The following is a 27,722-nucleotide window of genomic DNA, read 5'->3' as shown; positions in this document are numbered from 1 at the left end:
AGAGACTCCAGTGTCTCCAAAGTGTTTATTGGTAGTACACAGTGCTGTCTAAAAGTTTTCACTGAGTGTTCAGGCTTCTTCTGCAGCAAAATGTCAATTCAATGGGAAAGATCATAGAAAAAGAGTATGAGTGGGCAACAAAGTGGCAGATGAGTTTCAATAACTGCAAAACACTGCATTTTGGTAAAAATAATTTTTAAAATGCTCCATATTGATCGAAGGAGCTGAGCAATACAATGTGACCCAACAGAAGAGGTGTGACTGTAGATCACATCCAAGAGATTCTGGCCAGAGTGAGCCATTCAACCAAAAACGGCATGACAATTGCTTCTGCATCAAAAGAATTCAATCACATGTGGTACAAAACACCAAACCCCAATCTGGCATTGTATGTGGAACTCTGATAGTTAATCAAAAGTACATATACTGATATTGAAAAAAATTAAAAGGATAGAGAAATGGAGTTGTGGAGTATATTAATGTAAGAATAGACCAACATTTGTTATTTATTTCTGGTTTAATTAAAAAAAAAGTCTGAAAATGGGTATAATGAAAATTGATAAACTCATCAAAGATATAGAGTAAAATGCTTTTCCTTTCTACCTCTTTCACTTCTAGTCTGCTCACAACCCTTTGTAATTGGCTTAAATTCCTGTCATTCTAATACAGTGGATGCGGCCTTATCTTGATATTACTCAGCTTCTCAGAAAAATTTGATATAGTCCCCAGATCTCCTCTTGAAACATCTTTTTTTTCTTTTTAATATAATTTATTGTCAAATTGGCTAACATACAGCATGTAAAGTGTGCTCTTGGTTTTGGTGGTAGATTCCTGTGGTTGAAACATCTTTAATTCTAGCGACACAAGACTTAGCTGATTTCCCTTCTTCTCCATCTCTTGCTGGATTTCCCTCTTCTATTTGATTTCTTCGTATTAGAATTCCCCAAGATTCCTAATGAGACACCTTCTCGGCAACCACATAGTCTTTGTGCAATGTCATCTAGTCCTCAAGACCAAGACTTTCAAATTTATGTTTTTGGGCCTGATCTCCCAACTGAGATCTGGAATCATATTTTGTCAGACTCCTTGACATATCCTCTTAGATATAGGTTGGGTCTTAAAAAAAAAAAAAAAGCTAACAAGTCCAGAAACACAACTGTTAACTACCTTCCCCATCCCTGCCAATTGTTTCTTCTCTTGATCACCTTTCAGACAATGGCACCGTCTAATATCCCAAACTTAAAAGATATTTCTGGTTCTCTTTCCCTCGACCCCAACATAAAACCCATCAGCAAATTCAGTTAATTTTACTTTCAGTAGACTCTAAATTCCATTGCTTCTCACTATCGTTACAAATAGTACGTAGTGTAACATTATCACCTAGAACATTATAATAGCTTTTTAACTGGTCTATCCACTCTCATGTAACAACAGTGTTATCTAGTCTTTCCAGAATAATGAATAATGACAGAGTGAGGGGAAAATATATCATAAAAATGATAGAGCTTCTAAAAATATAAATGAAGTAATTTCACGCTCCTTCCTAAAAGAAAAGGATAAAATCTCCAATGTTACTTACAATCAAAGTAATTCCTTTTACCATAGCCTACCAGTTCCTACCAAATCTGGCTTCTGCTTATTTCGAGGCTTACTTTGTATCTGTCCTCCTGTTCACTATACTCTAGTCAAATCACCTTTTTTTCTGTTTTCAGAATATGTTATTTCCAACACAGTGTCATATTACATGTTTTTCCCCTTGTCCCAAAAGTTCTTCATGAAGATCTTTGCATTACAGCATTACAGTATTGCATTCAGGTAATGGCTCAAATGTAATAGTGGGCTTTACTGGGCACTCAATTTTAACTAGTACAAATACTCAGTTCTGGGACATGTTATATCAAATATTTAATTAAGGGTATTATTTTTTATAGCATTTATTTCCACTTAAATTATCTTTTTATTCATTTATTTTCTACAAGTTTGTTCTCTCCGTAAGTAATTTATTTTTCTCATTCACTGTCCTGCCCCACATAACTACAACCATTTGGGCTCTTTTAGTATTTACTCAGTAAATATTGTGAATATGCTTTTCAAAAAAATAAATGGTGTTATTTAGGAAATCATACCATTCCTGAACTAACAGCTATTTCTGGTTATTTGAGAGGCATTTTTTTTAGAGAATAATGTATATTTATATGATGATATGTTATCACAATATTAATAAGCAAATATTGAAATAAAAAGTATTATTTCAATAAGTAATTGAAATAATAGGATGCTCATTTAGAGAAATTATAGAAGACTTTCAAAAACTTAATTTAAAATAAATGTTTTAGGTTAATAATAAGGCTGTATTTTCTTGACATATGATAAAATTCAGTTTATTCAAATGTATTTAAGAAATGATTCTTCATTGAAAAGACCTATAGATTAGAAAGCATACCTGTGACATAGAACTCATTTGAATTAGACTTTGTAAATAAACACTAATGGTGACAGACATAAAATAATAAAGCTTAAATGTTTTACATTTCTCTCCATATTTTGTAAGCTCATTATAGAACTCAAAAGTTTCTTTATCCTTGCTCACACATTAAAATCATTCTAGATGATGTTATTACTCTGCAATACTTTGCAAACTATTGAACTACTCCAATAAGTAAATTAAAGGTAAGGAAAGTAAAAAATAGATTATAAACTTCCAATAAATGCCACACTTTCACATTTACATTTATAATTATTCAACTTCATTATAAAAATCTTTAACGTTTACAAATTTGTCTCTTATCACTGCAGATGAAAAACTATTCCCTGTGATGACTACTACAGTTTTCATGGTAGCAAAATTTTGGTTAATTACTTATGCTCACGAAACATCTGCTGAGACCTTCTATTACAGGGACCAAAATATTTTTGCTATTTCAAAATACATGATCACATATGTACATACGTGCACATGTAAATATGTGTGTAAAATAATTGCCAAGATACTGAGTCAGGTTAGTGCCATCAAGTCATGTTGGAGCTTATGCTTTTTCATACTCCCACTTATGTACAGGGTGAAGGCTCTGTTCTCTGTTACCTAGGAGCTGTGAGCTTTATTATTTCAGCTGTCCATGTGGAGCTGTCAATATAGGAAGGAAGTGAAAGTTATTACTTTAAATGATCCATGGTCAATACGCAAAAATGTTGTTCTCAGAAAACCTACACTTTAAGATAAAATAGAAGAAGAATTCATATATGGCTGCCCCAACAAACAAAACAGGATGATCTTTGGCCAATTAGAGTCTATAAGAGCAGTGTCTTGGCCTCAGTATTTTGATTGATCCTCAGCAATGAATGCACTCGGGACTTTACAGTTCCCTGATAGTAACCAAGGATTTCTCCTGCCAGGGAGATTTAGGCCAGGCCAGATCCTTTTATTACTGCTATGTGCAACACCTCTTCTCAGTTTAACTCCATCTCTTTCCTTCCCCAGTTGAGAGGCTCTCTAATGCTCAAATATGGTTTGAAAGTAAAAAAACAAAAATTCTGAATATTAATTGTTGCTGTACAATCTTATTTCTCCATAAAGTGAAATCTGAGTTGATCTGTGAGAAATGACCCTGCTAAATAATAAACTTAAGAGTTAGCAGGTGCAAATCAATTGGGAGAAAGAGATGGAAACAGATAGAATGTAAAATTGGGTCATGGAAGTGAATTGTTGGAGTTGCTACTGAATAAGAGATGCACCGCTCATTGTAGGCCTCGTCATTCTGCTTGTGTTCATTCTGGACATTTATGCTTTTATTTGTTGAAGGATTTGAATATTTTCAATACTGAGGATGACTTTCAGTTACAGGAAGAGAATTGTCTTTTGTTTTTTTGTGTGTGTGTTTTTTATTTATTAGGATAATGATAACTGAGCACTGATGCATTAATTGAATTGTGACAAAAAACCCTGTATTTCTCTGAAGTTTCGTCTTCCTGTAGGATACACACTGTGAATTTTTAACACAAAAATAATTTAACACAAGCACATTTTATCTAGAATTTAAATGAGGATTTGTTGGGGTGCCTGGGTGGCTCAGTCAGTTAAGCGGCCGACTTTGGCTCGGGTCATGATCTCTCAGTCCGTGAGTTCGAGCCCCGCGTCGGGCTCTGTGCTGACAGCTCAGAGCTTGGAGCCTGTTTCAGATTCTGTGTCTCCCTCTCTCTCTGACCCTCCCCTGTTCATGCTCTGTCTCTCCCTGTCTCAAAAATAAACGTTAAAAATAATTTTTTTTAATAAATGAGGATTTGTTTCAACTAAGTTGGTAACACAAGATGCACGTTAAAATTTTTTTTTAATGTTTATTTCTGAGGCAGAGAGAGACAGAGCATGAGTGGGGGAGGGGCAGAGAGAGAGGGAGACACAGAATCCAAAGCAGGCTCCAGGCTCTGAGCTGTCAGCACAGAGCCTGACGCAGGGCTCGAACCCACAAACTGTGAGATCATGACCTGAGCTGAAGTCAGACGTTTAACTGACTGAGCCACCCAGGTGCCCCAAGGTACACATTTTAAATAAACTATACTTCTCACTATACTCAGTGTTATTCTGGGCCATATATTATAACAAAGAAGGAACTTTGTATAAACCATATCATTTAATATCATAACAGTATTAACTAAAATGATATTTGGCCTCATAAATATCCCTTAGCTTCACAAACCAACATTGGACATGATTTGATAATTTGAGATAGATGATCTCCCTCACACACACCCACACACACACACATTTATGTTTCCCTTTGACTTTTTATATTAGCTTGTGGGCTGGTCAAGTTTGAGAAGTAAAATGGCAGAATTTAGTTCCTTTGAGGACTACTTCTTAGACTTTGAATTATTTAAGAAAAAGGAAATATAAACCTATTTGGATTACTATGTGTTTAACCTGAAAATAACCTCCCCAACCAACACCGCCAAATAAACCAGAGATTGACTTACAGGTTTGTAGATATTTATATATGGATACAGATGTATATAAATTCACTGGTAGGATCAGTGGGAAGAGCTTTCAGTGCCTTGCCTATGATTTTAACCTGGAATGGCATTTTCCTTTCTGATATGAATATATATTATTGAGGTTAGGATCTTAGTCAAACTCTTAGTTTTATAGTGCTATTAATTTTAAAAGTTGATTTATTATATGGCCAGATATTCTCATAATAGGACCACTGTTGACAAATTATCCACAACCAAACATGAACCACAGAATTAAAGCATAAAATTATTATTGCTAGTTCCATCTAAACAAAGCAATTGCTTTCGAAATTAGTGTTGTGAGTCATATAATAAAAGACACACGAGTTATTGTTTTGACTTATAAGCATTTTGTTCATAAAAACTGATTACAATAATTATGCAAAAATGGAAATAGGAGCTTAGCATTTAGCTTTATTTTCTAATTAACTCTATGATTTATTACATCACCCAACTCTCTTACACAGCTGGTGGTCAAGGAATTTCCAGAGAAAATGGCTTTGTTTAAGACACAGGGTTGGAGGGGTGCCTGGATGGCTCAGTCTGTTAAGCCTTTGGCTCTTGTTTTCTGCTCAGGTCATGATCTCATGGTTCATGTGATGGAGCCTTGCATCAGGCTCATGGAGCCTACTTGGGATTCTCTGTCTGCCCCTTTGCCATTACTCATGCTCTCTCTCCTTCCTTCTCTCTCTCAAAATAAATAAGTAAACTTAAAAAAAAAAAAAAGACACAGTATTGAAAAACACTTTAGATTTACTTCAACCAAAATGGTAGGAAAACTGCATACAAAAACAGCTCCTGTGTTCTGATGTCATATCAGAAATGTGGAGAATTGGATAGTGTTCCCTCTTACTTTACAATAAGAAAAACACCTTGAAAAACTGCAAGTTCACAATGTTCCCATCAGATAATGAAAGCTGCAAAGGGAAAAAAAATTAAAATAAAATCAGGAATGTTGGAAGCACTCTCAGGGAGAAACAAGATCCAGGAATTTGCTTACTTGAGACATAAAATATTGAACGGAGCGTAAGCTGGTAAAAAGGATCAGCTAGAAGATTTTAACTGATTGCTAACATCCGGGTGCGGGTGAGCATGAAAGCTGTAAACCACATGGGACAAATATGTTCACACGCCTTTATAAGCTTTTCCTCCACACACCCCACCAGATACATACAGAGATGATTGGAGATGAGATATATATATTTTTCTTTTTTCTTAAGAAAGCTTCCCTGATGGTGCTGTCTGGGGAGTGAAAAAGCATGCACTGACTAATGGTCACCTAGTCTCATCTTCTCTGTTTCCTTATGGAAGCAAAGCCTTAATATGCAAAACCTGTTGCCTGAGGGTACAGGTGGGAACCCAATGCAGTTGTGAGAGAATAAGGCCCTTACCCAAGGGCAAAACACATACTCAGCCCAACATTAGCTCTGGAGGAGGGGCATGGACCTTTGTGAAGGCCTCACATCTGGGACTTGTGTTTATATAGTACCTAACTAGAATTGCAGCTTAACCAGAACTTCAGAGAATGACCCCCACCTCTCTAGCTCCTGACCACCACACTAACAAGATTTGAGTAAAAATAAAAGTGGAATATATTTAGGAAAGATGTGAGAGATCTGTTCGGCTGAGCAGCACAGAGTGGAGAATAAATGTGAAATTTCATGTAGGAAAAGAGTAAAGCTAGAATTGACAGTGAAACTATTAAATCCTACTTAGCAAAGGGAGAAGGCTGTCCTTAAAAATCTTTCTTGAAGACTCTTTTTTAATTCATCAATTATATGTACTTTGAACAGAAAGAGTATTAGATAAATAATTGCACTCTGTTAGCTCAGAAATAACAGGGGCAAAAATAAAGGGGGGGGGGGGGCGGGAATTAATGAAGTTTCTCCAAGGGGAAATCAAGTGACCAGTTTTCTTTTACCTCATAGGGTCCAATTTCTCTAAATAGTTAAGGAAATCTTGAAAGTTTTTGATTGATATGCCCTATGACACCTGGCATCTATCCTAACACTTACTCAACTTCTCCCTGGGAGCCAGCAACTATCATATGCTGGGTACCTGTAATAACCATCAAACATTTTGCACGTCCCAGCCCAACTGTTACCATCAGACCTTTAACCAAGAAACATTCTTTCCTCCTTTGTGACATCATATCCACTAACTAAATAGGGTGGTGTAGGGGATTTACTGTAAAACAGATACTCTCCTGATGGCCTACTCCTGAACCTTCCTGAGGACTCTCATAATCAGGTCATAGATAATTTAAACATTGATTTACTTGTATTCTTAATGGAAGTTGAAAGTCTAAGGAGTAATCATATCTCTGGGCATAAATTATGCTGGTTTTCCAACATATTTGGACTGAACCAAATATTCAGACCGAACCCTGCTAACATCTACTTACATCCTTCCCTCTAAAACCAGAAACAAAAAAGCACCAAAATCAATGCAATGAAAATCTAATAGAGAGATTAGTCATTGGATACCTTGTACTTTTCCTTATAATGCTTGTATTGTCTGGGGTAAAAAAATCCAAAGGTCAGAGATATATATTTATTCAGAATCTCAGCAGTATAAATGTAGTAATTATTTCCTACTTACCTATAGTACCAAATCCAAATATTCTCTTATCTTTAGTTTACCATAAGGCTGCAAATTTCATAGCTTTAAGTCTGTTTTCTCTTCTTTTAGCATCTTTTTTTTATCAAAGAGTCATTTCTTTCCTTCCTCCTGGGAAAGCCAAAGTCCTCGACGAGGATTTCAAGAGTATTTCCAATATTTTATTTTTTATCTCATGTATCAATTATCTTTTGTTGTACTCTAAAATTCGGTTGATCTCTGGAACCAATTCTATCTATCTATTTATTGTTTTATCTCTAGTAGACTATACACTTTCTGAAGAGAAGTTAGTATTTTGTTAAAGTTTATTCTTTGGAACATAATTTATCCCAAAGAGAGGTATTTCTCACTCTTGAAAAATTGTAACACGTCAGAAATTTCCTAGGTTTGTAACTAAGAGATCACACAGATGATTCCTAAGTCTCACTGGAAGGCAATGTGTTCCAAGGGTGTTCATTTCCCAATGCTGCATAACGAATTAGCACAAATGTAGGTGCTTAAATCAACATACACATATGTCACAATGCCCATGGGTCAGGAATCCAGACAAGGCCAAATGGGCCCTTTGCTCATGACTTTGAGAACTGAAATCAAGACATTAGCTACATTACAATTCTCTTCTGAAGCTTGAGGTGCTCCTCCCAGCTCATTAGGTTATTGACAGAATTTAGTTCCTTGTGGTTATCGCATTAAGGTCCTCTGCTTTTAAAAGCTGCTGCTACCCACTGGCAGCTCTAAATCCTACTTCTCTTCTTCCAAAGAAGAAGGGAAGCTTATGACTCCTTAAACACTGTTTCTTAAGTATCTAATAGATTTATTAAAACACCCATTAAAAAGTTTATTACAATATCCCTAGACATCTAGATTTAATCGTGTTTGTTAATTAAATCTTAAGATGAAAACCAGAAAATATCAGGCAGGATACATTGTAACAGATCTCAACTCACCACTAGAATATGACTACTTCCCAGAGGCAAAAATATGCCCAAGTGACAGAATTTGTTGTGGTCCCAATAGCTTCCTAGCTAGGTAAAAAGAAGAGGGTTTATATGTACAGTAATAGTAGAAAAACTTTTGGGATGGTTTATCATTTCAGAAAGCTTTAGAGAAAATAAAAGTGCTTAACCTAAGAAAGGATCCTAATTTAGAATGGTCAGCAAATTGTAGGCATTTAATAGCTCTAATGGTTTTCAATAAACTGGCTATTTTCAAGATAGAAGTCCCTTCAAAAAGATATTAAAGCAAAAGAAAATGCCCTGGTTAATCATTATGCCAAACAGCCTGTCTTCACCAAAATCTCACTTCTCTCTCTCTCTCTCTCTCTCTCTCTCTCTCTCTCATTCTCTCTCTCTCACACACACACACATCTATGCAGAAATTCAAAAAGAATATTATGAAATATTATACACTGCCATCCTTTTGTTCCAGAGTTACAAAAAGACATTTATTAATGGCTGCTTGTGACCTCAAATGAAATCTTGAAAAAATTTTACATGTCACTACCCACACATTTAGGACAAATTGCTCACTGTACTCAATCAACATTAGTGAAGAAACAGACTTCATTGCCTATTGTTGATGAGTGATGCCAAAAATGTACGATACTATTGACAAACCTGTGAGGAAATTTTAACCAAAAACAGATCATTGGGTGGTCCCCAATAACTGATATTCAGTTGGCAGTACAAAAGCTTACTGGCTATCATCCAAAAGCTAGACAAGTATGTGTTACCTTGTTAAATGGTTATCTACCTTAAGGTTAGTAGCTGGGGACATCATCCATTTTCTCCCATCACTTTTAACTCTCAAAAGAAGAGTTAAATGAATTCACGAATGAGATAAACTAGGTGTGCCTGGGTGCCTCAGTTGGTTTAGGGTCTGACTTCGGTTCAGGTCATGATCTCATAGTGAGTTTGAGCTCCTCGTGGGGCTCTGTGCTGACAGTCAGAGCCTGGAGCCTGCTTGGGATTCTGCGTCTCCCTCCATCTCTGCCCCTCTTCTGCTTGCACTTTGTCTCTCACTCTCTCTTTCAAAAAAAAATAAATAAATAAAATAAATGAGATAAACTAGACCTTAATTTTAGGAAGCAAATCCTAACCACTTAAAGGAAATTCTGGATTTTTGTTTTCTGTTCAAGCCTATTCACTTCATTTTTAAATAAAAGAACCTGAAATAGGGTGGATTCTACATGCTGTGGTTCAGAGACTAGACAGCGAGAGCTAGACAATGCCACCAACTCTTGGCCAAAATTATTACTTAATTGGACAGAAGCAGTAGTTCAGAATAGACCCATTTTAGATATAATACTGACTTTTGAGAGTGAATATATGTAATTTTAGGAGAAGACTATAGTGCTTGCAGGCCTAGAGGTTTCTCTGGCATTTTATTTTATTTTATTTTACTTTATTTTATTTTACTTATTTTTATTTATTTATTTTTATTTATTTATTATTTTTTAAATGAAATTTATTGTCAAATTGGTTTCCATACAATACCCAGTGCTCATCCCAACAGGTGCCCTCCTCAATGCCCATCACCCGCTTCCCCCTCCTTCCCACCTCCATCAACCCTCAGTTTATTCTCAGTTTCTAAGAGTCTCTTATGATTTGGCTCCCTGCCTCCTTGGTTTTTTTTCCTTCCCCTCCCCTATGGTCTTCTGTTAAGTTTCTCAGCATCCACATAGGAGTGAAAACGTATGGTATCTGCCTTTCTCTGTATGACTTATTTCACTTAGCATAACACTCCAGTTCCATCCATGTTGCTACAAAGTAGTATTCCATTGTGTATATAAACCACAATTTATTTATCCATTCATCAGCTGATGGACATTTAGGTTCTTCCCATAGTTTGGCTATTGTTGAAAGTGCTGCTATAAACATTGGGGTACAAGTGCCCCTATGCATCAGCGCTCCTGTATCCCTTGGGTAAATTCCTAGCAGTGCTATTGCTGGGTCACAGGGAAGATCTATTTTTAATTTTTTGAGGAACCTCCACACGGTTTTCCAGAGTGGCTGCACCACTTTGCATTCCCACCAACAGTGCAAGAGGGTTCCCGTTTCTCCACATCCTCTCCAGCATCTATAGTCTCCTGATTTGTTCATTTTAGCCACTCTGATTGGCGAAAGGTGGTATCTCAGTGTGGTTTTAATTTGTATTTCCCTGATGAAGAGTGACACTGAACATCTTCTCATGTGCCTGTTGGCCATCCAGATGTCTTCTTTAGAAAAGTGTCTATTCATGTTTTCTGCCCATTTCTTCTCTGGATTATTTGTTTTTCAGGTGTGAAGTTTGGTGAGTTCTTTATAGATTTTGGATACTAGCCCTTTGTCCAATATGTCATTTGCAAATATCTTTTCCCATTCCATCAGTTGCCTTTTAGTTTTGTTGGTTGTTTCCTTTGCTGTGCAGAAGCTTTTTTATCTTCATGAGGTCCCAATAGCTCATTTTTGCTTTTAATTCCCTTGCCTTTGGAGATGTGTCAAGTAAGAAATTGCTGTAGCTGAGGTCAGAGAGGTCTTTCCTGCTTTCTCCTCTAGGGTTTTGATGGTTTCCTGTCTCACATTCGGGTCCTTTATCCATTTTGAGTTTAATTTTGTGAGTGATGTAAGAAAGTGGTCTAGTTTCATTCTTCTGCATATTGCTGTCCAGTTCTCCCAGCACCATTTGTTAAAGAGACTGTCTTTTTTCCATTGGATATTCTTTCCTGCTTTGTCAAAGATTAGTTGGCCATACTTTTGTGGGTCTAGTTCTGGGGTTTCTATTCTATTCCATTGGTCTATGTGTCTGTTTTTGTGCCAATACCATGCTGTCTTGATGATTACTGGTTTGTAGTAGAGGCTAAAGTCTGGGATTGTGATGCCTCCTGCTTTGGTCTTCTTCTTTAATATTACTTTGGCCATTTGGGGTCTTTTGTGGTTCCATACAAATTTTACAATTGCTTGCTCTAGCTTTGAGAAGAATGCTGGTGCAATTTTGATTGGGATTGCATTGAATGTGTAGATAGCTTTGGGTAGTATTGACATTTTAACAATATTTTTTCTTCCAATCCATGAGCACGGAATGTTTTTCCATTTCTTTAAATCTTCTTCAATTTCCTTCATAAGCTTTCTATAGTTTTCAGAATACAGACCTTTTACATCTTTGGTTAGGTTTATTCCTAGGTATTTTATGCTTCTTGGTGCAATTGTGAATGGGATCAGTTTCTTTATTTGTCTTTCTGTTGCTTCATTATTAGTGTATAAGAATGCAACTGATTTCTATACATTAATTTTGTACCCTGTGACTTTGCTGAATTTATGTATCAGTTCTAACAGACTTTTGGTGGAGTCTATCGGATTTTCCATGTATAATATCATGTCATCTGTAAAGTGTGAAAGCTTTACTTCATATTTGCCAATTTTGATGCCTTTGATTTCCTTTTGTTGTCTGATTGCTGATGCTAGAACTTCCAACACTATGTTAAACAACAGCGGTGAGAGTGGACATCCCTGTTGTGTTCCTGATTCAGGGGGAAAGCTCTCAGTTTTTCCCCATTGAGAATGATATTAGCTGTGGGCTTTTCATGAATGGCTTTTATGATGTTTAAGTATGTTCCTTCTATCCCGACTTTCTTGAGGGTTTTTATTAACAAAGGATGCTGAATTTTGTCAAATGCTTTTTCTGCATCGATTGACAGGATCATATGGTTCTGTTCTTTTCTTTTATTAATGTGATGTATCACGTTGATTGATTTGCGAATGTTGAACCAGCCCTGCATCCCAGGAATGAATCCCACTTTATCATGGTGAACAATTCTTTTTGTATGCTGTGAATTTGATTTGCTAGTATCTTATTGAGAATTTTTGCATCCATATTCATCAGGGATATTGACATGTAGTTCTCTTTTTTTGCTGGGTCTCTGTCTGGTTTGGGAATCAAAGTAATGCTGACTTCATAGAAGGAGTCTGGAAGTTGTCCTTCCCTTTCTATTTTTTGGAATAGCTTGAGAAGTATAGGTATTATCTCTGCTATAAATGTCTGGTAGGGTTCCCCTGGGAAGTGATCTGGTCCTGGACTCTTATTTGTTGGGAGATTTTTGATAACTGATTCAATTTCTTTGCTGGTTATGGGTCTGTTCAAGTTTTCTATTACTTCTTGTTTGAGTTTTGGAAGAGTGTGGGTGCTCAGGAATTTGTCCATTTCTTCCAGGTTGTCCAGTTTGTTGGCATATAACTTTTCATAGTATTCCCTGATAATTGCTTGTATTTCTGAGGGATTGGTTGTCATAATTCCATTCTCATTCATGATTTTATCTATTTGGGTCATCTCCCTTTTCTTTTTGAGAAGCCTGGCTAGAGGTTTATCAATTTTGTTTTTCAAAAAACCAACTCTTGGTTTCATTGACCTGCTCTACAGTGTTTTTAGATTCTATGTTGTTTATTTCTGCTCTGATCTTTATTGTTTCTCTTCTTCCGCTGGGTTTGGAGTATCTTTGCTGTTCTCCTTGTAGTTCCTTTAGGTGTGCTGTTAGATTTTGTATTTGGGATTTTTCTTGTTTCTTGAGATGGGCCTGGATTGCAAAGTATTTTCCTATCAGGTCTGCCTTCACCCCATCCCAAAGCATTTGGATGGTTGTATTTTCATTTTCATTTGTTTCCATATATTTTTAAATTTCTTCTCTAATTACCTGGTTGACCCATTCATTCTTTAGTAGGGTGTTCTTTAACCTCCATGCTTTTGGAGGGTTTCCAGACTTTTCTCTGTGGTTGATTTCAAGTTCATAGCATTGTGGTCTGAAAGTGTGCATGGTATGATCTCCTTTATACTTATTAAGGGCTGTTTTGTGACCCCGTATGTGACCTATCTTGGAGAATGTTGCATGTGCACTCGAGAAAAAAGTATATTCTGTTGCTTTGGGATGCAGAGTTCTAAATATATGTCAAGTCCATCTGATCTAATGTTATCATTCAGGGCCCTTGTTTCTTTATTGATCCTTTGTCTAGACGATCTGTCCATTATTGTAAGTGGAATATTAAAGTCCCCTGCAATTACCACATTCTTATCAATAAGGTTGCTTATGTTTGTGATTAATTGTTTTATGTATTTGGGGGCTCCCATATTTGGCACATAGACTTTTATAATTGTTAGCTCTTCCTGATGGATAGAGCTGTAATTATTATATAATGCCCTTCTTCATCTTTTGTTACAGCCTTTAATTTAAAGTCTTGTTTGTCTTATATAACTATGGCTACTCCAGCTTTCTTTTGACTTCCAGTAGCATGATAGTTAGCTCTCCATCCCCTCACTTTCAATGTGAAGGTGTCCTCAGATCTAAAATGAGTCTCTAGTAGACAGCAAATAGATGGGTCTTGTTATTTTAGCCATTCTGATACCTTATGTCTTTTGGTTGGAGCATTTAGTCCATTTACATTCAGTGTTATTATACAAAGATATGGGTTTAGAGTCTTTGTGATGTCTGCAGGTTTCATGCTTGTAGTGATGTCTCTGGTACTTTGTGGTCCTTGCAACATTTCACTCACAGAATCCCCCTTAGGATCTCTGGTAGGGCTGGTTCAGTGGTGATGAATTCCTTCAGTTTTTGTTTGTTTGGGAAGACCTTTATCTCTCCTTCTATTCTTAATGACAGACTTGCTGGATAAAGGATTCTTGGCTGCATATTTTTTTCTGTTCATCACATTGAAGATTTCCTGCCATTCCTTTCTGGCCTGGCAAGTTTCAGTAGATAGGTCTGCCACTAGTCTTATCAGTCTCCCTTTAAATGTTAGAGTGTGTCTCTTATGTGGATCCTGAGAAACGTAACAGAAACCCATGGGAGAGGGGAAGGAAAAAAAAAAAAAAAGAGGTTAGAGTGGGAGAGAGCCAAAGCATAAGAGACTGTTAAAAACTGAGAACAAACTGAGGGTTGATGGGGGGTGGGAGGGAGGGCAGGGTGGGTGATGGGTATTGAGGAGGGCACCTTTTGGGATGAGCACTGGGTGTTGTATGGAAACCAATTTGACAGTAAATTTCATATATTAAAAAATAAAAATAAATAAATAAATAAAAAATTAAAAAAAAATAAAATAAATGTTAGAGTGTGTTTATCCTTAGCTGCTTTCAGAATTTTCTCTTTATCCTTGTATTTTGCCAGTTTCACTATGATAATGTCATGCAGAAGATTGATTCAAGGTACATCTGAAGGGAGTTCTCTGGGCCTCTTGGATTTCAATGCCTTTTTCCTTCCCCAGTTCAGGGAAGTTCTCAGCTATGATTTGTTCAAGTATACCTTCAGCCCCTTTCTCTCTCTCTTCTTCTTCTGGAATTCCTAGGATACGTATATTGTTCCATTTGATTGCATCACTTAATTCTCTAATTCTTCCCTCATGGTCCTGGATGTTTTTATCTCTCTTTTTCCCAGCTTCCTCTTTTTCCATAATTTTATCTTCTAATTCACCCATTCTCTCCTCTGCCTCTTCAATCCGTGCTATGGCTGCCTCCATTTTATTTTGTACCTCATCTATAGCTTTTTTTAGCTCCTCATGACTATTTCTTAGTCCCTTGATCTGTGTAGCAATAGATTCTCTGCTGTCCTCTATGCTTTTTTCAAGCCCAGAGATTAATTTTATGACTAATATTCTAAATTTTTGTTCCGTTATATCACTTAAATAGTTTTTGATCAATTTGTTAGCTGTCGCTACTTCCTGGAGTTTCTTTTGAGGAGAATTTTTCTGTTTTGTCATTGGGTAGTCCCTGCAGTGGCTCCAAACTGCAGGGCCCTTCCCCTGTGTTGTCCATAGAAACTTGTGTTGGTGGGCGGGGCCACAGTCAGACCAATGTCTTCCCCTAGCCCAACACTGGGGCCACAGTCAAACTGGTGTGTACCTTATCTTCCCCTCTCCCAGGGGCAGGACTCACTGTGGAGTGGTGTGGCCCCTGTCTGGGCTACTTGCACACTGCCAGGCTTGTGGTGCTGCTTCAATGGGATCTGGCGTATTAGCCAGGGTGGATCCACAAGGTGCACAGGGACAGGAGGGGCAGGCTTAGCCCCTTTTGCCTTCAGTGGTCCCTGTGGGAGGGGCCCTGCAGCACTGGGAAGGAGGAAGACCTGTGGGAGGGACTGACCCACAGAAGCACAGCATTGGGCATTCACACAGTGTAAGCAAGTTCGGTGACAGGAACTGGTTTCCTTTGGATGTACTGCTGGGGGATGGGAGAGGGAGATGGTGCTTGCCAGTGCCTTTGTTCCCCAGCCGAGCTGAGCTCTGTCTTCAGTGTCTCAACAACTCTCCCTCCTGGCGTCCTCTCGACCTCCCCAGTCTCTCAGAGCAGAGCTGTTGGCTATAACATTCCAGATGTTAAGTCCTGCTGGCTATCAGAACACACTCCATCCGGCCCCGCCGCCTTTGCAAGCCAGACTCGGGGGCTCTGCCTTGCTTGGTGGGCTGCCCCTCCACCACCCCGGCTTCCTCCCACCAGTCCATGTAGCACGCACAGCCTCTCCGCCCTTCCTACCCTCTTCCAAGGGCCTCTTGTCTACCTCTTTGGCATTTTTAATATTACTAAGAATGTTCTGGGGAACAAGGAATTATTAAATTGAGTACTTCAGCTAAAACTCCCATATTGGTTCTTCAGACTCTTTGGATTAGGAAACAATGAGGTGAGTAGTTGCATATTGATGATGACACAATTGTTTGTTCATAAGCAAGAAATTCAGCAACAACTTAGATCCTGCTCCAGGAATATATTTGTGAAAGTGCTGTTGTAACTACCCAACTTAAGCATAATAGTAGAGAACAGTGTTTAAAGAACTATTGTTGAAAACTAGCATCTCTGGTAGTAGTACCCATCATTTTGTGTTTTTAACAAGTTTAATAAGGGACTAGTAGGCAAACTTAAGTTTGAGGATCATTGGTATACAAAAGATAACAATGTTTTTTTTTTTTCCACAGAAGGCAATTATTGCCCTTTTATACTCTAGCAATATCAACAACAGTACATTGTTTCTCATGTACTAAGCTAAAAGTGAGGAAGACAATAGATCAATATTGTCAACTTAGATAAATCAATATAAGCAATTACAAATAACTAAGTAATCAATGTCTATATCTTTAGAATCTAAAAGTGAACTTAAAAACATCAAAGAAATGTTCTAAAAAATGTAAACTGCTCTGCTAGTTTTCAAGAAAATAACTTTTGGGGTATACATAATATATACTTGACATGGTCTTCTGCAATAATAGAATATCCAAAATTGTTATCTAATTAAGTAAAGATATTTTAATGGGCCATGAAATGACAGGCTGTGGAACAGGGGTTGAATAATAATTATGTGTATATAGAGTGCATATCTATAGATTGATCTTAGAAAACATATAGACAAAAATATCAATAGACATTAATAAATAGGATTCCCTTCAATCATAAACAAACATTGACACTTAAACATTATATTTACATCACAGATATGTAAAAGGAGAACATTCACTCTCACATTAAAATGAATGATACTCATAGGAGATAAGAATAAAATAAAGATATATATCACTACCAATGTGATCAGTGAAGTACAAACTTCATGTCTGAGTGTTGTATATTCAACCTGTATACTCTATGTTAACTTAGGATCTATAGTTAATCTTTGACAGGTATGAAAACTCACAAAACAAGTACTATACAAATATAATCTATGGGACAAATAACTGAATAGATACACATCATCCTGTTAATAATTGTCACTACTGGGAAGAAGTATGAGATTAAGGATAAGAAAAGAGTTTTCATTCTTTAGAAATCTGAATTGTTTAAAAATGAGCATGTATCCTTGAGTTACTTTTTTAAATTTTAATGACAATTAAAATATAATTATGATTTAGATATCCAAATATATTTACATAGATACTTAGTAATGTTCCAAGAAAATATTTAGTCAATTTAAAAAGATATCTGTGTTAGGGGTGTCTGGGTGGCTCAGTAGGTTAAGCATCTGAATCTTGATTTTGGTTCACATCACGATGCTAGGGTCATGGAATGGAGCCCCTCATGGGGCTCTATGCCCAGTGTGGAGACTATTTGGGATTCTCTCTCTCCCTCCTTCTGCCCCTCTCCCCTATTCATGTTCTCTCAAGGTATCTCTGTTAAATACCATAAAAATCAATGCAATATCTGTCTTTCTGTCTGTCTCTATCACACTCTCTGAACACACACACACACACACACACACACTAAATAAAATGATTTTTTCTTAATCTTCAAAACATATACAAAATAATTATATTATGAAACTTTTGTTTGAAAACCAGTTAAATTTGTCTCTAATATTTTTATAGCTTTCAATGGTATAAATGAATACAATCCAGAAATTGTTTCCTATGAAAATAAGATTTATACATGAGAATTGCTCTGGAAGAAAACCTATCTTTTTCACAATGGGGATGATTATAAAGTTAAAAGTACAACATTGTTGAAAATGGAATTATGAAGAATAAGGGTAAAATAAGAGTAAAAAAGTGCTTAAATGAATGGTAATATGAGATCATTTTCAAACATAGGATTTTTAACTCCCAGAAGCCACTTTAAGGAGAAATGATTAATCGTCCTTAAAATTCATTTTATGTAGTGTTATATTGTTATACACTTAACTATAATACCTCTTTTTTCATATTAATATATAACAAAAGATAAAAATGTTAAATGATGCTTTTCCACAGAGTACTAAAAGATATATACAGAGCGACATCAAAAAGGAGAGTTACAGAAACAACTATTTATATAATAATTACATATATTTTCCTGCAGGAGTAGCTGTGGTGTTTTTGGTAATTATTTATTAGTAACTAACACGGGCCATAGAACAACCAGGGCCATCCCTAAATGTATCTTTGTCTCATACACCAGTAGCAACTCTCTTTATGCTTAGTACACCCATTTTGTATTGCCATACTTAAATATTTCCAATGAGCTATTCTTATGTTTTTAAATGTGGAAAAATTTCTTCAGTTTTTTAATTGAAGTATAGTGGCATATAACATTATGTTAGTTTCATGTGTACAGTATGATGATTCAATATTGCAAAATAACCACTGCAATAAGTCTGTCATCTGTCACCATCTGTCACCATACATAAGCAAACTAGTGTGAGTGTGTGTGTTTGTGTGTGTGTGTGTGTGTATGTGATGAGAACTTTTAAGAAATACTTTCTTAGCAACTTTCAAATGTGTAGTTCAGTGTTATAAAATATAACCACCATGCAGTGCATTACATCCTCGTGACTATTTTATAAATGAAAGTTTGTATCTTTGGACGCACTTCATCCATTTCACCCATCCCATACCTCTGGAAACCATCAGTTTGTTGTCTTTATCTATGAGCTTTTTTGTTTGTTTTGGGAGATTTTAAATTTTTATTATTGTTAGTGTTTATTATTATTATTATTCCACATACAAATGAGAATAATATGGTTTATCTTTCTTTGTCTAACTTATTTCACCTAGCATAAAGCTGTCAAGGTCTATCCGTGTTGTTAAAAATAGCAATGTGTGTGTATGTGTATAGACCACATTTTCTTTACCCATTAATTCATTGATGGACACTTAGGCTGTTTCCATATCTTGGCTATTATAATTAATACTACAATGAACATAGGGGTGCAAGAATATTTTTGAGTTAGTGTTTTTGTTTTCTTTGGATAAAAGTTCAGAAGTGGAATTGCTATATCATATGGTAATTCTATTTTTAATTTTTTTGAGGAAACTTCACATTTTTTTCTATAGTGGTAGCACCAGTTTACATTCATACCCACAATGCATAAGGGTTCCCTTCTCTCCACATCCTTGCCAACAGCTTTTTATTTCTTGTCACTTTGATAAAACCATTCTAACAGGTGTGAGGTAATATCTCTTGGTTTTGATTTCCATTTCCCTGATAATTAGTGATGTTGAGCACTTTTCCATGTACCTATTGGCCATCTGTATGTCTTCTTTGGAAAAATGTTCACTCAGGTCTTCTGCACTTTTTTAAATGTGATTGTTTTTTGCTATTGAGTTGTATAGATTCTTTATATATTTTGTATGTTAACTCCTTATCAAATATATAAAAAAAATATTTCATCCCATTCCAGTTTTCCTTTTCATTTTGTCGATGTTTTCTTTTCCAGTGAAGAAGCTTCTTAGTTTGATGTGGTTCCACTTGTTATTTTCTGCTTTTGTTGCCTTTACTTTTGTAGTCAGATCCAAAAAAATCACTGCCGATACTATATCAAAGAACTTACAGCCTATGTTTTCTTCTAGGAGTTTTATGATTTCAAAATATACATCCAAGTCTTAAACCCATCATGAATTATTTGTGTATGCTTAAGATATGGGCCCAGGTTCATTCTTTGGCACGTGGCCGCCAAGTTTTGCCAACATCATTTATTGAAGAAACTGTCCTTTTCTCAGTGTATATTCTTAATTCCTTAATCATAAATTAATTACCCATATATGCATGGGCTTCTGAACTCTATTCTGTTCCATTGATCTATGTGCCTATTTTTATGCCAATATCATACTGTTTTGAGTCTATGGATTTGTAAATATAGTTTGAAATCAAGGAATGTGATACCTCTAGTTTTGTTCTTTTTCAAGATTGCTCTGGCTATTTGGAGTCTTTTGTGAGAGAAGATATTTGCAAATGACATATCTGATAAAGAGTTAGCATCCAAAATATATAAAGAACTTATACAATTTAATGCCCAAAAAACAAACAATCCAATTGAAAGCTGTTTTTAAATATATATAAACAATATTGACAAGCCTCTAGCTAGATTTGCCAAGAATCTTGGCTCTCTATCCTGTTCCATTGATCCTATGTGTTTACTTTTGTGCCAGTACCACACTGTTTTGATTACTACAGCTTTGTAATATAACTTGAAGTCTGGAATTGTGACACCTTCAGCTTTGCTTTTCTTCTTCAAAGTCACTTTGGCCATTTGGGATCTTTTGTTGTCCATATAAATTTTAGTGTTTTTTTGTTCTACTGTGAAAAATTCTGTTGGTATTTTGATAGGGATTACATTAAACCTGATTGCTTTTGTAGTATAAGCATTTAAAAAAATATTTGTTCCTTCAATCCATGAGTATGGATTATCTTTCCATTTCTTTGTGTCATCTTCAATTTCTTAAGAAATAGGCAGCAGAGGGGCGCCTGGGTGGCTCAGTCGGTTAAGCGGCCGAATTCGGCTCAGGTCATGATCTCGCAGTCTGTGAGTTCGAACCCCACGTCGGGCTCTGTGCTGACAGCTCAGAGCCTGGAGCCTATTTCAGATTCTGTGTCTCCCTCTCTCTGACCCTCTCCCGTTCATGCTCTGTCTCTCTCTGTCTCAAAAATTAAATAAACTTTAAAAAAAATTTAAAAAAAAATAGGCAGCAGAAATGAACAGACATTTCTCCAAAGAAGACATCCACATGGCCAACAGACAAATAAAAAGATGCTCAACATCATTTATCATCAGGGAAATGTAAGTGAGATATCACTTCACACCTGTCAGAATGGATAAAATCAAACACACACACACACACACACAAAACAGTACATGTTGACAAGGATGTGGAGAAAAAGAAACTCTTGCACTGTTGGTGCAGTCACTCTGGAAAACAGTATGGAGGTTCCTCAAAAAGTTAAAAATAGAACTACCCTATGATGTAGCAATTGCACTAATTCACCCCCAAAATACAAAAACAGTAATTCAAAAGGATACATGTACCCTTATGTTTATAGTAACATTATTTATAATAGCAAAATTATGGAAGCAGCCCAAGTCTCCATCGATAGATGAACGGATAAAGAAGATGTGATATATACACATAATGAAATATTATTCAGCCATAAAAAGAATGAAATCTTGCCATTTGCAATGACATGGATGGAGCTAGAGAGTATAATGCTAAGCAAAGTCAGTCAGTCAGAGAAAGACAAATACCATATGATTTTACTCATATGTGGAATCTAAGAATAAACAAACAAATGAGCAAAGGAAAAAAGAGAGAGAGAACCAAGAAATGGACCCTTAGCTATAGAGAACAAACTGATGGCTACCAGAGGGGAGGTTGGTAAGAAGGGATGGGTGACATAAGCAATGGGGATTGAGGACTACACTTGTCATGGTGCACACTGGGTGTTGTATGGAATTGTTGAATCACTATACTGTATGCCTGAAACTAAGATAACACTGTAAACTATACTGGAATTTAAAATAAAATTTAAAAAGACCCAACTTTTAGTTTAATCGATTTTTTTAGTTTCTATTTTGTATATTTATGCTCTAATCTTTGTTAATCCCTTCCTTCTGCCAACTTTGAATTTCACTTGTTCTTATCCTACTTCCATTAGATGTAAAGTTAAGTTGTTTGTGATTTTTCTAGTTTCTTGAGGCAGGCATTTATTGCTATGAATGTAACTCTCAGAATTGCTTTTGCTGCATGCCGTAAGTTTTGGTATGTTTTATTTCCATTTTCATTTGTCTTAGGGTATTTTTATTTACCTTTTGACTTGATTTTGACATATATTTAGATTTTACAGTTTTGTTTGTTTGTTTGTTTGTTTTGGAACTGATTTCTACTTTCATACCACTGTGGTCAGAAAAGACACTTAATATAATTTCAGGATTCTTAAATTTATTAAGACTTGCTTTGTGGCCTAACCTGTGATATATCCTGGAGAATGTTCCAGGCTGACTTGAGAAGAACGTATATTCAGTTCTTTGGGATGGAATGTTTTGTAAATATCTGTTACATCTATCTGGTCCAACATGTTATTTGAGGCTGATATTTCCTTATTGTTTATCTATCTGGACTACCTCTCCATTGACATAAGTGAAGTATTAAAGTCCCATACTACCATTGTATTGCTGTCTTTTTCTCTTTTTAGTCCTGTTAACATTTATGTATGTAGGTGCTTCTATGTTGGATGCATAAATGTATACAAATGTAATATCGTCTTGTTAGATTGACAGCTTTATCATTATATAATATCCTTCTTTGTCTCTTATTACAGTTTCGTTTCAAAGTCTATTTTGTCTGATGTAAGTATAACTACCCCAGCATTCTTTTGGTTTTCATTTGCATAGAAGATATTTTTCCATACCTTCACTTTCGGTCTGTGTGTGTCCTTAAATCTGATGTGAGATTTTTGTAGACAGCATATAGATATAGACAGGTCTTTTTTTTTTTTTTTTCCAGCCATTAAGCTGCACTATGTCTTTTGATTGCAGAATTTAGTCCATATACATTTAAAGTAATTATTGATAGGTATACAGTTACTTTTTGTTCATTGTTTTCTGAATGTATTGTAGTTTCTCTCTGTTTCTTTCTTCTTCTTCTCTTCATTTGTGGTTTTATGGACTTCTTTAGTGGTATGCTAAGATTCCTTTCATTTTATCTTTGTGTGACTGCTATAGGTTTTATGTCATCATCATGAGGATTATGTACAACATTTATTACAGTCCATTTTAAATTGATAACAATTTAAGTTTGAATGAATTCTAAAGCTTTACATTTTTACTCTCTCCAACACTTTAGGTTTTTGATGTCACATTTTGCATTTTTTATCTTGTGGATGCCTTAACTCATTATTGTAGTTATAGTTATTTTTGTGACTTTTATCTTTTAACCTTTATATTAGCTTTATATGTAATTAATTTACTACCTTTACTATATATTTACCTTTACCAATGAGATTTATACTTTCATATATTTTCTTGATACTAGTTAACATCCTTTCTTTTTTAGCTTAAAGAAGTTCCTTTAACATTAATGGTGATGAACTCCTCTAACTTTCTTGTCTGAAAATTTCTTTTATCTTCCCTTCAATTCTGAATGATAACTTTTCTAGGTAGAGTATTCTTGGCTGGAAGTTTTTTTGTTTTTTGTTTTTTTTTTCCTCAGTATTTTGAATATATTGTGCCATTCCCTTTGGCTTGTAAAGTTTCTGCTGAAAAATCTGATATTAGCCTTATGACCTTTCCCTTGTTCATAAAAAATTATTTTTCCCTTACTGGTTTAAGATTCTCTCCCTGTTTTTAACTTTTGACATTTTAATTATAAGGTGCCTTGGTGTGGATCTCCTCAGGTTCATCTTATTTAGAATTGTCTGGGCTTTCTGGATGGATGTCTGTTTCCTTCTCCAGGCTAGGGAATTTTTCCATCATTATTTCTTCAGATAAGTTTGTTTTTTTCTTTTTTTGTTTTTTTTGTCTCTTTCTCTCTCTTTTCTCCTTTTGACATCTCTATAAGCCTTGTTGTTATCCCATAAAGTTTTCTTTCTTTCTTTCTTTCCTTTTATTTTTTCTTTTTTTAAATTTTTTTTTGTGTGAAAGAACACAAAGTAAAAAAAAAAAAAAAACAACTACCATTTTGCCAGATGTAATGAAATTATTGGTTTAGAAAGGATTATCAGTAAGTCCAAAAACTATTAGAAGAGTGATTTGTAATAAAAAAAGACTTTTGTATGGTTCTAAAACCATTCTACAAAGACTACTTTTGTTAGATTCTGTTTCGACAAGCTTGTTACAAAGAACATTTTGAGGATAAGTGGGAATTTGAATATGCACTGGATATTAGATGGTTTAAAAATAATAATAATTGATTTTGTTAGATCTAATGTTATTTTGACTATGTAGGAAAATACTTCTTCAGAGATGCTTATAAAAGTATATGGAATGTAATGTCATATTTTCCATAATTTGCTTTAAAAAAAGTTTTAAAAAATTTTTAGAAATTTAAAAGCCCTTGTTATATATGCAATGGTAGCATATTTAAAAATAAAAACTATAACACTCATACAAAACAAACAAGAAAATAACTTTACAGTTTAGCTCTGAAAAAAATGATGATTACATGTCATCCAAAATGGATGGAAGTTCAAGGAAATTTGTTTGTTTTTTTTTAAAGTGAAAAATGAATAAACTAGATAAGAAAAGAAACAATAAAAAAGAAGAGACAAAATAGTAGGTAAAAGGTACTAATTGAGGAAGTAAGATAAAAGATCTTTTATCTTAGGTACTAATTGAGGAAGTAAGATAAAAGATAAGGTAAAAGATAGTAGATAGTTTCTATAAAGTAAGAAGAGGAAACAGTCTTTGAAAGCTGATCATCTGTATCTGACCTTCTGAAACATAGAAGCAGAGGATATTGATGTACAGTATACAAAAGATGATTTGTCTCATGGCACTGTGATATGTGTATAGGTAGCTAATGTTCTGAACAAAAACACAGAATAATGGCATTATTCTCACTCTTAAACGCTCTTCTTGTAAAACCCATTTGTATAGGAATCAATTCCTTTATAGTATAGCTCTCACAAGACCTTCTCATGGACCTCTGCCAGCCCAGTGAAGTAGATATTTTCCTTTATGCACAACATATGTTCCTATTCCCTTTTCCCAAATATGCTGGGTTTGTAGAGAAAATCACATAATGCTTACCCTAAAACGTGTTGTTTACATACTATACATATCTCGTTTCATACCAAATGTTCTTATCTATTCCTCATAAAGTGGTGCAACCCTCCTCAGCTCTCCTCCCACCGCTTCCCTAAGATATCTCTTTGATCCTATCTTGAGACACTTTCAAGAAAAGAAGTTATCAAGATAATCATGAGGTAACATTTTATGAAATAGTTTCCAAATTTTTCTTCCCCAACTTTTTTTTCCTCTAGTCCTCCAATGAATTATCAATTTAAATCACAGAAGTTACTTAGAAAGTACTCTGTTTTACATTCATTGTTTATATCTGGAGTCAAGCCAGTTTCATTTTCCAACCTGGTAGAATTTTGGTAGAATCTAACCCAGTCTTGTGCAAACAATATATATATTTTTTCTGTATCGTATAAAACATTTTTAAAAATTTTTTAAAAATGTTTATTTATTATTGAGAGAGAGACAGAGCATGACTGGGGGAGGGGCAGAGAGAGAGGGAGACACAAAATCAGAAGAAGGCTCCAGACTCCAAGCTGTCAGCACAGAGCCTGACGTGGGGTTGGAACTCACAAACCGTGAGATCATGACCTGAGCTGAAGTCAGACATTTAACTGACTGAGCTACCCAGGTGCCCCTCTTATGAAACTTTTCTTGATGTAAGATATTTTTTTAACAATAATGTATTTTCTCTATGTAAGTTTTAGAGCATGAAATCATTTATATACTTCAGGTTAAAAGGAAGATTATAAATCTTTAATCCAATATGGTAAATAAATATCTTTTCTGCATATTTTGAGAATAATGCTCTTAGTTAATTGAAATCGTTCTTTTGGTTTTATTAGCCACATTGTAAAGTGCTTAAGTATTCTGTATTTAAATAAAAATAATAATAATAATAATAATTTTAAGAAATAAAATGGTAAAGTACATCGGTCATTTCTACGAACCAAAAACATACAATGTGATTCATTTTTGATGGAACAACTTCTAGTCAAACCATAAAGAAAACAGTGTGAGAATTTCAGTATTGTATTTTCCTGCTGATGTTTTGAGTATTTTAGAATATTGAAGTCTAAAGTTGTTTTCAAATAAATAGTAAATGGATATGTTTTTGAAAAAATAATTGAAGAAATATGTTACCCTGTTATAGTATTTAAGTAGGATCTAAATTCATCTAAATTGAATTGGTAAATGCTAAAATGAAAGAATTAAATGTAAAAAAAAATTTCTTTTGTAACAATAAAATTATATGTTTTAAAATTAGTTGATTGCTTATATTTCTCTCTAAAATGCTTGCCCCAGGATGATATTTTTTCCGTAAAAAATATGTAAAATTTATTAGTTGTACCCAGACATTATATGAGATATTTATTAATTTTTCCTAATTATATTTAATTTTAAAATAGAAAATGTAAATTCTCTACAGAGTGCATGTAAAATTGCAGATAATTTTACAAATAGCAGAGATAAAATGAGATTTTGAATGTACATGTATAAATAACATTTACATAGTATTTGGTGCTTCATTTTATGAGTGTAATCATTAGAGACATATATATGTGATATCTAAAATAACCTTAGTTATAATCTTGAAATAAACTAAGCAAATACTTAAATATAATACAGTGCTTTTTAATTAAAAAAATTTTCTTTTTAATCTTTATTTATTTTTGAGAGAGATAGAGACAGAGCATGAGCAGAGGAGGGACAGAGAGAGAAGGAGACACAGAATCTGAAGCAGACTCCAGGCTCTGAGCTGTCAGCACAAAGCCCCATGCGGGGCCTGAAACTACAAAACCAAGTTCATGACCTGAGCTCAAATTAGATGCCCACTGACTGGGCCACCCAGGCGCCCCAAATATAATACAGTTTTTAAATTAGATTTACATCTAATTTGGATATGCACATAGCATGATCCTGTTATTTGGCAAGAAATAGTATTCCATATCATATATTATAACTTATGTGATACTAATATATTTTCTTGGGATATTTTATATGTATTGAACATTTAATAAAGGTTTGTTAATAAAGGTTCCACACATTGAAGGCATGTTATTAACTGTTATAGTGGATATATATGGAAACAATTCCTATGTGTGTGCTTGTGTGCATGCTCCCCTGTGGTCAAATTTTATTTTATTTTTAAAAAAAATTTTTTTTCAACGTTTATTTATTTTTGGGACAGAGAGAGACAGAGCATGAACGGGGGAGGGACAGAGAGAGAGAGAGAGACACACACAGAATCGGAAACAGGCTCCAGACTCTGAGCCATCAGCCCAGAGCCTGACGCGGGGCTCGAACTCACAGACCGTGAGATCGTGACCTGGCTGAAGTCGGACGCTTAACCAACTGCGCCACCCAGGCGCCCCTCCCTGTGGTCAAATTTTAAAAGAGCTTCTAAGCTACAAGAGTCAAAGGAAGGTTTCAATAAAAGGATTTTAATTTTCACATGGAGTTCTAAATATACAATAAAAATAGAAATAAATAAATCCACTAGATAGCCAGACTCAAGCAGTTATGGTAACAATTAATTTGAATATGAGACCCAAATGGGATCACTCTATTAATTGTCCAACTAATACATTAACCCATGATTCTTCTTTCTAACCTTTAGGACCTTGATTTGGTAGAAGTGAATGTAAGTATCAAATTCCTTAAATATTTCAAA

General features: G+C 35.1%; 1 protein-coding gene across 2 annotated transcripts in view; it reads left to right on the top strand.

Annotated features, from left to right (window-relative positions):
- Positions 1-7,169: 7,169 nt before the first annotated feature.
- Positions 7,170-27,722, top strand: part of ADAM29 (ADAM metallopeptidase domain 29) — a 77,368-nt gene continuing 56,815 nt past the window's right edge. The window contains exon 1 of one of the 2 annotated variants that reach the window (XM_058720864.1): positions 7,170-7,254. The gene's annotated coding sequence lies outside the window, so the exon portion shown is untranslated. Of the gene's footprint in view, positions 7,255-25,127; positions 25,234-27,722 lie in introns of those variants that run through there. The other variant, XM_058720863.1, reaches the window with a different exon arrangement.

The sequence above is a fragment of the Neofelis nebulosa genome, chromosome 3 (assembly GCF_028018385.1).
Source record: "Neofelis nebulosa isolate mNeoNeb1 chromosome 3, mNeoNeb1.pri, whole genome shotgun sequence".
NCBI classification, from domain to species: Eukaryota; Metazoa; Chordata; class Mammalia; order Carnivora; family Felidae; genus Neofelis; species Neofelis nebulosa.
Note: the sequence above shows the minus strand (reverse complement) of the source record. Positions and strands in the feature narration are given on the sequence as shown.